This window comes from Dermacentor variabilis, chromosome 8, assembly GCF_050947875.1.
Source record: "Dermacentor variabilis isolate Ectoservices chromosome 8, ASM5094787v1, whole genome shotgun sequence".
Lineage (NCBI taxonomy): Eukaryota > Metazoa > Arthropoda > Arachnida > Ixodida > Ixodidae > Dermacentor > Dermacentor variabilis.
Window position 1 is genome coordinate 87,090,909 of NC_134575.1, and position 15,538 is coordinate 87,106,446.

Genomic DNA, 15,538 nt, shown 5'->3' on the forward strand with positions numbered 1-15,538 from the left:
CCTGAGAACTGTGGATCAGCGAGAAGACAAACCCTCCTGGGCCAGATTGTGCAGGTTACAATACACGCTCTTAGTGACGCTAGCCCAGTTGCGTACGGCGCCGTGCTTTACATTCAGATACGAGACTTCAAGGGAGCCACAACAGTTCAGCTACTACTAGGCAAGTCGACAGTCGCACCTATACAAAAGATAACTGTGCCACAATTAGAACTGATCGGAGCCCTAGTTGCAGCTCGACTAGCTGCCACAGTGAAACATGCTCTAAATCTAGAGTACATTGAAACAGTTATTTGGACAGATTCTATGATCGTGATTCATTGGCTACGTGGTTCAGCGAAACGTCGGGAACAGTTCGTAGCAAACCGAGTTACAGAGGTACTCTCCCTAACTGATTTGAACATGCGGAGACATTGTCCGAGTGATCAAAATCCAGCCGATTTGCTGTCAAGAGGATCCACTGCAGAGCAACTCTTGGAAAGTTCAACTTGGTGGAAAGGACCAAACTTCCTCTACACTGAGACGACAATCGACGAGCCCTGCTACACCCGAGGATACAGTCGAAATGGAAGAAACTACCTGTACCGCAGCAGCAATTCAGGATACAGTCGGCCTAGAAGAGAAAATTACGTATTTGAAAGCAGCTGCTCGACCATTGTGCTTACAATTGTAAACATCAACGACTACAGCTCTTATAACCGACGGATGCTTATAACTGCGTGGACACAACGATTTGCTAGAAATTGCAGGTACACAAGCACCAGGAATAAGGGACGTTTAGACGCAACTGAAGTACAAAAGGCTGAAATTTATTGGATACGTCGAACAAAAGATAAAGTATTTGGACCGGATGTCAACAGAATTGACATTGTACTCCAGCGGTTCAGGCCATATCACAACGAATTAGGGCTTCTTCGCTTGGGAGGTCGTCTTCAGTTCAGGTAGCTCGCTTCATCATCAGGGGTCTTCAACTGCAGTTCTGATATCCTGGTCATGGCACCATATGTTGAAAACCAGGAAGTGGAGCCGAAGTGGTGAACGTCTTCTTTATTCGACGCTTGTAAAAAAAAAACTAAAAAATGCAGACGCGCACTCGGTTCCACGTTCGTTTCTAACTTCGGCTTCTTGACTTCTTTTTCGGAGCATAATATTTAACATAATTCATCGGGAAAGTGTCCATCCTTTAGAATGCAGTTGCAAATGTGTGCCAGTGGAGCTGAAATTGTTGACGCTACAGCGTTGATTGGATCAGTCTTAACCTCGTCGAGACCAGCTGCAGTTTTACTAATAATAGATGTATTATGCTAATTATTTCCAATTCGCTAGCGGGCACCAGGTATAAGTATCAAAACAATTTTTGTTTATATAGCTGCTTGGGTCAACTTTTGTCGTATTATTTCATTTCCTGCCGCAAGTTAGAAAATGCTCATCAAACTTGTTAAAAAGGTCTCGACCTGTAATGGCTTTGCCGGCAAATTTAATTTCATCACTGATAAAATGAATGGGCTTTGAATGACATATTTCATTATATATATTCCATAGCTTACTGGAAACATCAACGCCATCAAATTTATTACCGTAAAATTGTGTTTTGCTTTTCTAATTTCCTTGTTTAGTTTATTGCGATACCTTTTATATTCATCAAATTTATCGCTATCTTTCAGTCTCAAAAACTCTTGAAACAGCTTGTTCCTCTCTTGTATTTGTTTATAAATTGAAGGTGTCATCCATGGTTTCCTAGCCTTCTTTTTTTTCCATACAACTACTGAGAAAGCCTGGTGGTATAAGTCCAGTATCTTTTCGTAAAATCTTAAAAAAACAGACCGAAGGCCGGTTTTTGATCAGGACTTCGGACCAGTCTGCATCAAGCACGATCTTCTTGAAAACGTCTATTTTAGAATATCTATTCTTCTGAATTTATCATAATTTATCTTCCTTCCTGTTTTTCCTAAGATAGAAAAGACAGGCCAATGATCTCAAATATCGATAGATAGTGCCCCAGAGACTATATAATTTTCTACACTATTTGTATAACAAATATCTAGCATTGCCTCGTTGGCAACAGTTATTCGCGTAGCAAATTTTACGAGATTTTTGCAAAAATATCTAGACCTAAGATATGAAAACTTTTTTCTGCGGGGCTGTTTGACAATATTTAATATTTGTGTCACTAATGACTATAATGTGTTTCGTAAAAGTTGACAGATGTGCAAGAACATGATGAAGAGATTCAAAGAAGCGCGTGGCATTCCCCGTTGGAGGCCTGTATATAGCAATTAGGCAAGTGTTGCAAAAGAATATTGTAACAATTTCGCAGTCATTTGAAATCACTGCTTATTCTTTTTACATAGAGCAATCAACGTCGTCCGTTGTGTAAACACTGACACCACCAGCCTTTCTCGACCTACGAAATACACTACATTCCCGTGTTTCAATGATGCATAATACATCAAACTTCAATGACATCTTTTCCAATTGGCACTTGGCACGCTTGCTTGGCACGCTTGTTTTTATAACTACGTGCACTAAAATTTATCATAGAAAACGCATTGTATGTCCACGCATTCTGACTTAAGTACTGGTTAAAGTAATCTGTACTATACATTTGAACCCTTCATGGTATTTCCGAGTTTATCGAAGAATGCAGCAAGGTATGTAGGCCAGAACACTTATACCATCTTCTCGAGATCGCTCTCGGTAGAAGGTTTAATTGCAGAGTTCCTTGGTTTCTTCCGTTCGAGCACTGTTCCGCGATGTCCCCAAACGAACTGGTAGCCTCTTTCCATTGCTTTTGAACGTGCAAGATAAAGACGATTCTTATTTAGCAGTGTCAAGTTTTTGAAAAAGAAAAACGACATCCGACTGTCTTTTTCTCAGTAGCTTGGCATTAGCATTCCATTGCTCATTCGTCTAGCCAGTGGCAAAACGAATGATGATGGGTGGCACACGATTGGGGCGTGAGGGAAACCTAGAATGCTATCAATGTCGGAGTCAGTGAATTCCTGTAGCCCCAGTGGCTCACCCACTGAGGTTACTATGGCCAACAAATTCTCATGTGTTGTTACTTGAATGTCGTAAGCCTCTAGGTTCAGTCGCCTACTATATTGCTCTAGTTCATTTAGCTCTTTCTTCAACAAAGGAATTTCTTGCCTTGGATTTCCCGCTTCGATTTCAGTCACCTTTTTTTGAAGATTATTTATCGCCTGGACTTGCTTGTTAAACCGAGTTGCAAGCTCATCCTATTTATCAGAGATCATTTGCACAGAACTCTCAATGCTATCAATGGTTTGTTTTATTCCTAGTGCTAATTCCGTTTTCTCGGAGAGGGGCAGCAAGGTGGTTAGCTTTTTCTGAATGTTGCTCAGTTTATCAACACTGCTTGGCTCTATTCTTGTCGTATAGTCGCCATTTGACGACCTGCCATGGCCAGGATTTGCACAGGAACTGCATTGCCCGTCATTTTACATCTGCGCATTCATCTGCATAAGCGCCTTTGCTGTCACTCCCGGACACTTTCCTACATGGAAACATGCCTCACACTCGGTGCACGCCAATGATTGCTGATTGTCTAAAAATGTTTGACACAAGTGTCACCAACATCATTACGCATCACCGAAACTTGTGAGCCCGCCATTTGAACATGTATACAAACGTCACTCTTGCGACGGCAGAGGCAGCACCAATGCTGTCTGAATGGTGTTTTACGCAGTAGTAAAGAAGAGTATACCAACCTGCGAATACGGAAAGTAACACTTTACGTTGGGTGAAGCGTTCGAGCAGCCTGCCGCTGCCGTCGCCGAGCTCAGTAGATACGCATGTCGAAGTCCCCGGTTACACTTTTACACTTCTTAAATCAAAATGTGGGCGGTAAATTCTTTACCTGAAGTGTTCATTAACGACACTTTCATAAATAGTCAAATATCCAATTTAATTTCTTGTGCAAATATATCCAGCCATTGAAAGCATTCTAGCGCAAGAATTAGAATTGTACTAAAAATGGCTAATACTGAAAAAAAGTCTCTTAGCGATAAGAATAGATACTGCGAATACTCTTCTCCTGTTCGAAGTATTCGTTTAAAGTTAAGACATTTGCGTCTCGTCTTCGGCGTCCGTGTCTCGTGTTTGTTTCGCCCCATTGCTCTGTCGCACCTCAAGTCAGTGTACTTACAAGGCATATATTGAGACGCCAAACTGCGTCTGGTTTCCCATGGCCGCAAACCTCTTAAAATTCGCAAACTCTGCCGGGGTCGATAGATCCAGGTTCTCGAAGGGCGCCTTCAGGGAGCTGAAGAATATGAACTGGCAGACCCCGTCCGGTGGCACGGCCAGCCAGTGTTCGCCATCCACCGTGCAGATCACAGATTCGATTGTCGGTGCTCGTTCATCGAGGGCTGCGCACAGCGGTGCATGGCTCATGAAAAAATTATCACGCGCCGAACTCATACGTCTGACCTCGCTAGCCAGCACGCAGTGCCGTTGAACTCTCACGCCAGGAGCATCACCCAATGCTCCAGTAAAGTGACTCACGTTTAAAAAGAAACTCTTCCCGCCGTGACTAAGGAGGAATAATATATATATACATACATACATACACAGAAAAGCATCTGGACTACTGAATTTGTGTGTACAAACTGTAGGTTAGTGTAGGTGATCTTTTATTTATTGTTGGACAAAGTCGCTAAGTACCGGCCCAAAGCATTTATATTAGCGAAGTCACGAAGTAATAAAGAAAAGACTAGTTCACTACTTCTTTTATTACAGGTACGGTCCTCTACCCCCTTATTTTTCAGACTGCAGCAGAACCTCAGTAAACTGAAATCACCTGAATGGAATTGTCGCCTAAATGAGCCAGGTTTATGGTTCGCTGATTTTGCATTCTGGCTATGGCAAAAAAAAATTGTTTGTTGAACGTAATCACATTCTTTCCTACTCCGCACAAACAAACCCAAAATATATTGCCGCAAATGAATTGCGCAGACAATGTCAGTGGCATCGCGAAAGATGTGTATGATTGCGCTTTTCCATTTCGGATTTTCTTGCGAATTGTCTACGTTTTTTATTGCCAAGGTGGGGGCTTTGACAGACTTTACATCGGTCGCGCCTTGCTGTGGTTTCTTCGTGTTCGTAGTGTGGAGGAGCTAAGAGTTTGCTTAGCGTTAGCAACGGTAGCAAATGAACGCCCGCGCAATGAGATCACACTGGAGACGAAGACCAACGTTATTGATGGCTTCGAGAGAGGTTTGTTTATTAAAATGGCAACATTTTCTCACTACATAACGCCTGCTTTGGTTTTGTAACTAGGTTTTCTACTACTATAACTAGGCAGTGGCTTCGTGATGAAAATGTAGTACAGATCCCCTAAACCTACAGTTTTTTGTTGACAATGAAGTACCTGCCTCTTTCATAAGAGCATTTTGTGCACCCTTGAGCTCCATCTTTCGGTAATTCTCAATCCAGATTTAAGGAACTCATTCAGCCGGTCCCTTGAGCTGCCGACCAGCGAGAGTTCACTCTGAGCGCTTACGTCCAGCAGTTGCGAGTGGTTGACATAAATCCGAAAATAAAAGGCAAGTCCAATTTTCTAGAGCAATACCACAAATAGGCATTCTAGTTTCGTGCGTACATACGGCTAACAAATAAACTTGTCTGTATGCTTTGCAAGTAGCTGCAAGTGAAACTAAATTTGGTTCCAAAAGCAGGTAGCATGGCTACACTTGCACCTGGGTAATTTGCAGACCGTTCACGTTAATAGAACATGTGTATACATGTCACAAATGCTCCAAAAATGCGAAGCCCGTTAATGCGAACGAGAACTTAATAAATTCAGCAAATATTTTGCAGTTTCCAAAACTCACGCAGCTTATTTTACGTTATATTTGAGGCCTTTAGCCCCAGAGTGAAACTTGATGAAATTGCAAGTAGTTAACAGGCTCTCTCTAAATGCGCTTAACTTGTTGCGACCTCATATGTGCTTTTTTTATTACAATAAGTAGGCTGCTATGTATTAAACCAAGAAAGACATCTAAATATGGAACACGCTTAAGGATCCTTTGTAACTGTGCAATGCGATACCGTTAAAGTATCCCTGACTGCTTTTAACACTTCCCGGCAGCTCCAGCTTGTGTAACCGTAATGTTTACCGGGAAACGCTTGTGGCGAACGCTTTGCACAAAGGAGAGCTTTTTGGTAGCAACACGACCTCTTGCGTTGGCCGATCCCGGAGGTTGTGCACAGCCACGCCAATTAACTACATACTTCGCAGGTTACTGTTGTAGTTTCGCACTTTCAATAAATACTTCTGAAAAAATTTTACACAAAAGGCATGCGCTGTCGGTGCTTTCTTCCATTGCATATGTTTGTGGCCCATCATGCCCACGATACTGAAAAATAACTTCGTCAAGAATGGACGAAAAGATATAGGCAACTTTAGGGGCAGAGTGGCGTGGCAATATAAGCTGCACGTACTTCATGCGAATAAGAAGTTATGGCATACACATATATTAAATATGTACGGCAGTTTAACTCACGCAAACCACCGACACCGACACCGGATTTTATGCGTAACTGGGCCTTTAGCGCTATCGCGCCAGAAGTGTACGCGACAAACACCACAACGTCCCGTCCTCTCTGAAAGTCGTTTTTTGTTTCGTGCAGAACAGCATGTTTGTCCACAGTGCCGTATAGCAATTCACCGTCGTTTAATTTTTACAAGAAGTGCTTCTTTAATGTAAAAAAAAATGAAACTTGTTTGTGGTGTTGGAGTCGTATAAGAAAATCTCTAGATGTAAACAATGCTTACGATAAATTTATTGCAATTTTCAAGCGATTATATCATTCGAACTTTCCGCTAAAAGAGCGCAGATTAAATGCGGGAACCATGGATAACGCCTGAGATGCGTCATCAAATGAAATCAACACATAAACCTTAATAACATTCCTACCTACTCGTTTACCGGAGGACTGGCTGGCCATCAAGTGTTATCGAAACAAACTTATAAAACGCTTGCGATCCGCAAGAACTCATTATCAATCCGCATATCTTGAAGTTTCTGTTAATCGTTCTGACGTACTGTGGTCGACATTATATCCACTCATTAGTCGCGGCCACTTTACCGCCCCTTTTCAAAACTAGAAGTAAACGGTAGAGATAGGGATGGATCACATTTGGCTAACGCATTTAGTAATTTTTTCACTGACATGATAAAGACCGGGACCCCGGCTGATGCGTGCGAATGCGTAAGTGTTCACAACGCTCAATCATTGTAGTTGCGTCCTGTCACGGACCACGAAGTCTTATCAACAATAAAAATTATAAATAATATTGCTAGTTGTAATATACACCGAATTCAAGTACGTCCTATCAGACGTGTCTGATGTTATCTCGCCGCCTTTAGCAGATATCTTTAACATCTGTTTAACTAACTCAGTCTTCCCTTAAATATGCAAATAGCAAAAGTAACCGTGCTTTATAAAAAAGGTGACCGAAATAACTTTGGCAATTGCGGGCCGGTGTCTATCTTGCCTGTGTTCTCAAAGGCCTTCGAAAAAAATTACGCACACTCGATTTTCAAGTTTCATTGATAAATATAATTTATTTACAGCTAATCAATGTGGTTTTCGGAAAAATAAATCAGTTCAACTGGCGCTGCTGTTGCAAAAAGAGTATATTCTTAAACAATTTGAAAATAAGGCGCTCGTTCTTGGTACTTTCGTTGATTTTCCAATGGCATTTGATTTATAAACCATAAAATACTGTTAAACAAATTACATTGCTATGGTATTCGTGGACAAGCCTTAACGCTTACTGACTGTTATTCATCCAACAGGCAGCAGGTCGTTCCGATAAGCGACTCAATTTCAGGAGTGAAACCTTGTCTGTGTGTAGTGCCACAGGCAGTATTCTAGGCCCACTATTATTTAATATCTATCTTAATGACATTCTAAATATTATTTGCGAGGCCAAATACATAACATATGCTGATGATACCAGCATGCTTTTTAAGGGCATCATATTAACGAACCTATAAGTACTTGTAATCACACAATGAAAACGCTGGTGTGATGGCCAGGAGCAAATGCTATGCGTATTAACGAAAATAAAACAGAAGCTGTTATATTTTGACCAAAAAATTAAATTGTTCCACCTCAGCAAGACATAGTACAGAGTACTCACACTATTGAAATAGCTGACCATTTTAAATGTCTGGACATATTTTTTCTGCGAATATGAGCTGGGATTACTACGTAAGATGTGTCCTGCAAAAATTAGCTCAAGTGACAGGTGTAATTGGTCGGCTTCGATACTTACTTCCAAAAGGAATAAAGCTTCTGCTCAATCACTCGCTCATTCGCTCTCGTTTAAATTATTGTCAACTAGTATGGGGTACAACGACGGTCACTAACCTAAATCAAGTATACTTGGTTCAGAAAAAAATGCATTAGGCATATTCTCAAGGCGCTCTTGCGGCATGTACTAATGATTTATTCTGCTGTTGAGGAATAGTTGAAGTACGCCTGACATACAATTATATCTTAAGCAGAAAATTCAAATTAGAAACTCGTAAGAACATAACTAATTTGCGCGTTCTGGCCAAATTAGGAATTCGGCATTTAAATTATCCCACGCATCATGGAAAAAAATTAGGAAATAGACACAGTACTATTAAACTACGGAAAAGAGCGCTTGTCTTACACCCTTCCCTCCCTTCTGAATCACTAAGATCTTAACAATTTTGACTTATTTGATTGTTCATATCAGGATATCCGTAAGTAATATACCGTGATGTATAGCTCTGAGATTTCTACAACATAACACTTGTTTTACTGCAAACCATGTCTAATTTATCAAATACACAACCGTATCGAATTGTTTCATCTGGTTGTATGTAACTGTTTGTAACAAGTTGATTTCTGTATTGTTATTTTCTTTACATTCAGTGCACTTATTCTGGATATTTTTAATTTGATAGCATTTGATATATTCATTTTTTTCTAAGAAACTGTTGTGTATTTATTTTTTGACTACTGTAAAAGCTGTTCTAACTTTTCTGTATTAATTTTACATTTTCATTACTTAGTGTGTGCCCTATAGTACTACACTCTCTGTTGTTTCAATTTTTGAATTATTTTACTGTAGTGCTCTTACCGCTCACAAATTTTTCTATGGGGCTGTGACCTAGTCAAGCTGTTCTGACTAACAGCTTGTTATGAGTCTTTCTTTGTGTATCATTGACAGAATGAAAACAAAGATTGATTAATAGCACAAAAATTATCGTTGATCTGGATTACTGGACATTCCACTGGAACTTGTACAAGAGGCAAACGTTCAGAATTACGTATCTACTTAGTGTTCCTAATCAAAATTTTGGCGTGTAAATTTAGGGCGCAAATTAAAGTCAGTAAGTTCTCGGGACATATACATTTGGAAGAAATCTTAAAGATAGCTCCAAAATTCTGATGACCGCTTTTTGTGATGATAAGCGGACGGGTAAAAAATACTTTTAGATCCAGTTACTCGCATTGTAGTGGATAAATAACCGAATAAGTGGAACTCGAATGTATTTTGTCGCACAGTTATTGAATGAATACCATGACACTGGTTTTATCCTCAGTGTTCGTTCCAAGTGGATATGTTTTGCGAATTGCAAATTTCTATAAAGGCCTTAAATACATTGTCACATCGTAGTGACGGCCGACGACACAGCAACAAAGCTGAATGGCGAAACTAAATTTATTGGGCGAACCTGTGCCCACAAAAACCAGGTTACACTCAAAGCTCAACGAAAGCGACGAACACAGTAAGCGATCGTCGAAAATCTGATCAGTGGGTCAAGCGTGTCGGCTTTTATAAATCAGTCGTTGAATGTTCTAGAGTAATCGCTGGGACCCGCGTGTCTTCTAGCGCATCGAGCGTATGGCGATGATGGCGTGACGATAACGGTATCACGAAGTGGGTATGACAACGTAGCGTGATCATCTCGTCATTACAAAAACGATAAGGTGACGACTGTAGATGACATCGACGTGAAGACGAAGTTACCAAGAGTCAGATGATGAAGTGAGGACGATGATGAAGGAACAACCATGGCTGCATCACTGACACTACGAACATAAAGCACAGCGACGATGGCACGACGACAGTATGACATATTGTGACGACGATGGCATGACGCACAACGAATTATGAAGGTGGAATAACGGCGATGAATCGTGATTCCACTAAGAAGTCTAATAATTTAGCCACTAGCTAATCACTAGTGGCTCACGCCATTAGGGAACTTGGTCCATTTGACCGGAGTAAAATGCGTCCTGACGAGAGCATCACGGCAGTTACACGACCAAGCTAGAGTAGCAATGACTTATTGACCTCAATAATATCGCCATGATGGTTGACAAGGAATTCATGACCACTGTAAGACGACAATGGTGTGACGACGATACGTCAAAACGCTGGCATGATGGCAGCCAGAAGCTGAGATGGCGACGATGGAAGGACTACGACGGAATCGTGAACATGAGCGTAAACAAAACTGGGAAACTACTTGGGTCACTGAGTCGGCGTAAGAGGCTGGATAGATGAATTCATAGACAAGCAGAAAATGCCTGAAGTAGACAAAGAACGCGAATTTCATCACCTATATACCCTGTGCATTTCTTGGTTTCTTTGTTGGTTTCAGTTTCCCACTCTCCCCGCCCCCCCCATATATATATTTATATATATATATATATATATATATATATATATATATATATATATATATATATATATAGAGAGAGAGAGAGAGAGAGAGAGAGAGAAAGAGAGAGAGGGAACCAAGGGTGCCCCAATTTTATTACTCACATTTAAGAAACCAAAAAAACGAACACACCAAGGACAACACAGGTGATACTACGTGTACTAAATGAATTATAGAAATGATAAATTCATCGAAATGAAAGTGTATGAGAAAAGAACTGCCCATCGGCGGGATACGAACTCGCGCCTTTGCATTCCGCGTGCCATGCTATTTCCCCTTGAACTACAGCGGCGACGTTCTCCAATCAACTTTCAGGGGTATTTATGTTTTACTGCTAGAATGTTAGCCAGCGCCAACACTCACAAACCTTGGCAGCCGATGGGTAACGCCCTTTCTGGCGCAGGCGTCGCGAGTACATGATATACTTGGGGGATAGCAACAGGTAAGTAAACCCACACATGCTACCTGAAGGCATCAATGTTGCTGGATTCGAGGCCCTCAATTACTATGTTCCATTGAGCGTTGATTATTGGGACGATACAATTGACGTATGAATAATAACAGTCAGGCCCCTCGCTTCTCTTTCATCTCGTTCAATATATTATGAGGGTCTCGAATAAGCAGTGAAGCAGCAGCTTTGCTGCTTTCTTCACCGTCAATACTAAGTGACATCTAGCGGAGGTGCATTGCGTTCATGCACCGGACGCCCCCAACAAGCTGTCATCCACGCCTCTGAAGACAATACCAACGTCGCGAAGGACCACCGAGGTAACCGCAGGCTGCAAAGGCTAAACCCGAAGCACGGACTATTGCTTATTATGACTAGGAAGATGGTGGCGGAATCAGCGTCCGCCATCGCTCAACAATACAGAGAGCCACATACCTTTCATCGAGCTTCGTTGTGCGGTCCGGAAACCTGGCTGAAGACTATCAAAGAATCTCACCCTTCAACTGGACCTCTGAGGATAAGCTACGCCACGTGTACTTCTTCTTGAAGATGCCGCGAGGACATTGCTTTAGGAATGGAGTATACACCCTTACAACGTAAGACCTGTTCCGCAGTAGCTTCCCTAGGACATTCGGGGGCATCGTTCGGAAAGAAAGGACCGAAGCTCTATTGGAAGCCTAAGTGAAGCTACCTAACGGCACCATTGCAATCTTTACGGAAGAAATGAGTCGTCTATTACACCACGCCAATCCGGAAATATCGGAGCAGAAGAAAGTCCACCTACGCATGCGTGATGTAAAGCAAGAACTTTTCGCCGTATTGATACGAAGCCGACCGAAGCCCATCGGGGAATTTCTTTGCCAGGCCACCAGCGTCAAGAAAACACTGGAAATCCAGAACCGACAGTTCGTCCGCCACACGAACTCAAGAAGCTACGTCGGAATTCAATCACTGGGCACCGCGTCACTATCAGAGTGGTCGTGCGGGAAGAGCTTAAGAAGTTGTTCCCTTCATCGAAGCCCCAAGTGGCTTCGAATGCCGACGTGGCAGGCGAGGACATACAACGGTCACTCGGAGTCCCTCAATCGTCGCAGCATCAGCTAGAAGCGATGACGTACGCCGCCGTAGACGGCCACCCTGCTTCCTCTCCGAGGCCGCTCCAAGGCCAAGTAACATCGCAGTTCTGCCGTCCGCCAATGCTGCCGCCTGCATGCTAACTTGTCACCGCGCCGCGCCGGCCAAGAAGACTTACATTTGGCGCGCCCCTGACCCCTGTTCGATGTTACCACTGTGGACAAGCGGACCACGTATACCATCGATGCCCACACTGCGACAGGGGTCTACGAGGGTTCGCCTTCAGAGCGCCACTTCCACAGCTTGCCGAGCGGCCACGTGACGTCGCCGACTACATTGCCGGAACGCAGTGGAAACCCCGATGACCTTCGCGTTCGCAATCTCCAGGACGGTACTTGTCGCCACAGCACCGACCATATACTTGTCCAGCCCGAGACCAGACCGTGAGCCACTATCCGAAAAACAAAAAGCACCAACCGATGGAGGTGCGGTTGCTGTACGTCGAAATGAAGAAGATCCGCTGCCACCGACGATGAGGCTTCGAAATCTATTTCGACGACGCAGCAACGACACGCCTTCATCCAGAGAAAGCCTGGAACCCAAGGATACGCCGACAAAAGACGACCTGACCAGCCTCGGGTCAACGCGACGGAGCCGTGATCTGACGCCAAGACCTAACCGCAAAGGAAGACAAAGAATCTCGACGTGCTTCTCGACGGCCACGAAGTCAGTGCGCTTGTAGACACTGGAGCCGACTACTACGTCATCAGGGGATTATTCGCCGCCAAGGTGGAAGTCAGTCCTACATGGCATCGTCCTCAAATTCGGACAGCTGTACCATACCTCTTCACGCTGACTGAAATCGCACGGGAAGAATTACAGTCATGTACTTCCTCAACCAACACGGCGCAATCATCCACCTGAGGTCGAAGTCGATAACGCCGTCCACAGGCCAAGCGATACCGACAGAGAGGGCTTCCACTGAGCGTGCCTTAAGTACACTTGAGCACCAAGTCAGCATCCCAACTCACTCCACCATCGTCTTTTTGGTCGGCAGCGAAACACCTGCAGATGTAGAAGGCGTCGCCGAGGACGACCAGCTTCTGCTGCTCCACCGTGAAATTTGCGTCGCAAGAGAGATCGCTCGACTGCACGGATTAAAAGCGAAAGTGATGCTGACAAATTTCAGCGACGATTTAAAGCGCATCAACGAGAGCATGACGATGTCATACATCTAGGAAATTTTGGAAACCAGCAATGCGTTCATCCTCTCGGATTCTGCTACGCCTACCCCGACGACAATAGTTCCTGAACCAGACACCGATATAAATCCAAGTCTCTCTCTGACTAAGCAGCAAATGCTCAGAAATCTTCCTCGACGATACTAAGACTGATTTTCGACGGCATCGAGGATTCTACAAACACCACTTGTAAAGCATCGCAAAATATCTGAAGAGTGCGCTCGACAACTCCGCAAGAGCCCTTACCAAGTTTAAACGTTGGAATGTGAAGCCGTAAGGCAACAAGTCGAAGAAATACTGTGCGACGACCTCATCCAGTTATGGAAAAGCCCGATCAGGCTGTTGAAAGTCGTCAGCTGCTTTCACGCGTTGTGTTGGCTAGCGAAGTGAAAGGACTGGTCAGGACGCCTGGCATGGTGGAGCCTCAGGCTACTAGAATATATCATTTTAACCTGCAAGTCCGGACGAAAGCACTCTGATGACGTCCGCGTGTCTCGCACTCGCGTGGACCCACCACCCCAAGATGACCAAGTCGAGGACGCATGTTTAGATACAAAAGAGCCGGTGAGTTTGCCGAGCAGCAGCGAGCGGACTCTGAGCTCTGAAACCTTGCCGAGTACTTGTGCAAAGCAAATCCGACTTTATCCTGAGGGTATTTATGTGCGGATTGTCATCATGTTTTTTTTAACAACGTCCTGCTAAAGAACAACTATTCGCCAGCCCACGCAAACTACCATCTCGGTCTTCCCGCAGCCCTACGGTTAGATGTCCTGCACGCTTTCCACACTAACACAGCTGGGCACCTCAGGTTTTCCCGAAAGCTCGCAAGAACATAAGACAAGCACTTTTGGCCGTGTATGACTGCCGAGGTCGCTTGTTATGTGAAGTGATGTCGTGACTGCCAGCGACATAAGACACAACCAACAAGGCCGATGAAATTTCTACAGCCGATCGAGCCTCCTTCAAATCATTTTAGCAGATAGGGATGGATTTGTTGGGGCCCTTTCCGACGTCAACATCTGGAAAGAAGTGGATTGTGGTGGCGGCCAACTACCTTACCCTCTAAGCCAAAACAAAAGCTCTGCATAAAGGTAATGCAGCCGAAGTGGCGAAATTCTTCCTTGAGAACGTCCTGCTGCAACATGGTGCTCGAGAAACTCTCATCATTGACAGAGGAACGACCTGCACTGCAGAGTTGACCCAAACCATTTTTCAATTCAACCAGACAAACCACAGGAGAACAACTGCCTACAACCCCTAGATGAACGATCTTATGGGGCGGATGAACAAGACCCTCACCGGCATTCTTCTGATGTACGTGGACGTCCAGCACAAGACGTGGGATGCAGTCCTGCCGTACGTAACTGTCCCTTACAACGCGGGGGTGCAACATACAACACATGTCATGCTGCGCAAGATGGTTTACGGCAGAAACCGCACAGCTCGACGCCATGCTGCTGGGCATCCCTGACAAACGTAATATCGATGTCGCCGCGTGTGACCGCGCCAAAGAAGCCCGGCAGCTTGCCCGCCTGCACATGAAAAACCAGAATGCCGACAGCCCGCACTACAATCCTCGACGACGCGACGTGTAATACAAGCCCGGCGACCGTGCTTCGGTTTGGACTGCGATTCGATGAGGAGGACGTAGCGAGAAGCCGTTACGAGGCTAGTCCGTGCTTTGCAAGATAACCCGACGTATCGGCGCGCTTGACTATGAGCTCATGCTATGCCGCATTTCGCCATCACAGCGGCGCCGAGCATGACCTGAAATCGTCAAAGTGGAGCGTCTTCAGCCTTCCTACGCCCGCTGATGAATTTGGAGACTTACTTCTTTTCTTATTTTCTTGTTTTTTTAAATTAAAAACATGCCCTTAGGCATAATACAAGAAATGTTAAAAATACACGAACAGATTCGACTCGTGCAAACAATCTAGGAGTGAACGATGATGTGGTCCATGAATCCAACTTTCAAGGTCGGGTGGGCGGCCAGGCCGAAGGCCTGTTGCCCGGAGGTGGCGGAGACGGCTTAGATGAAGTCC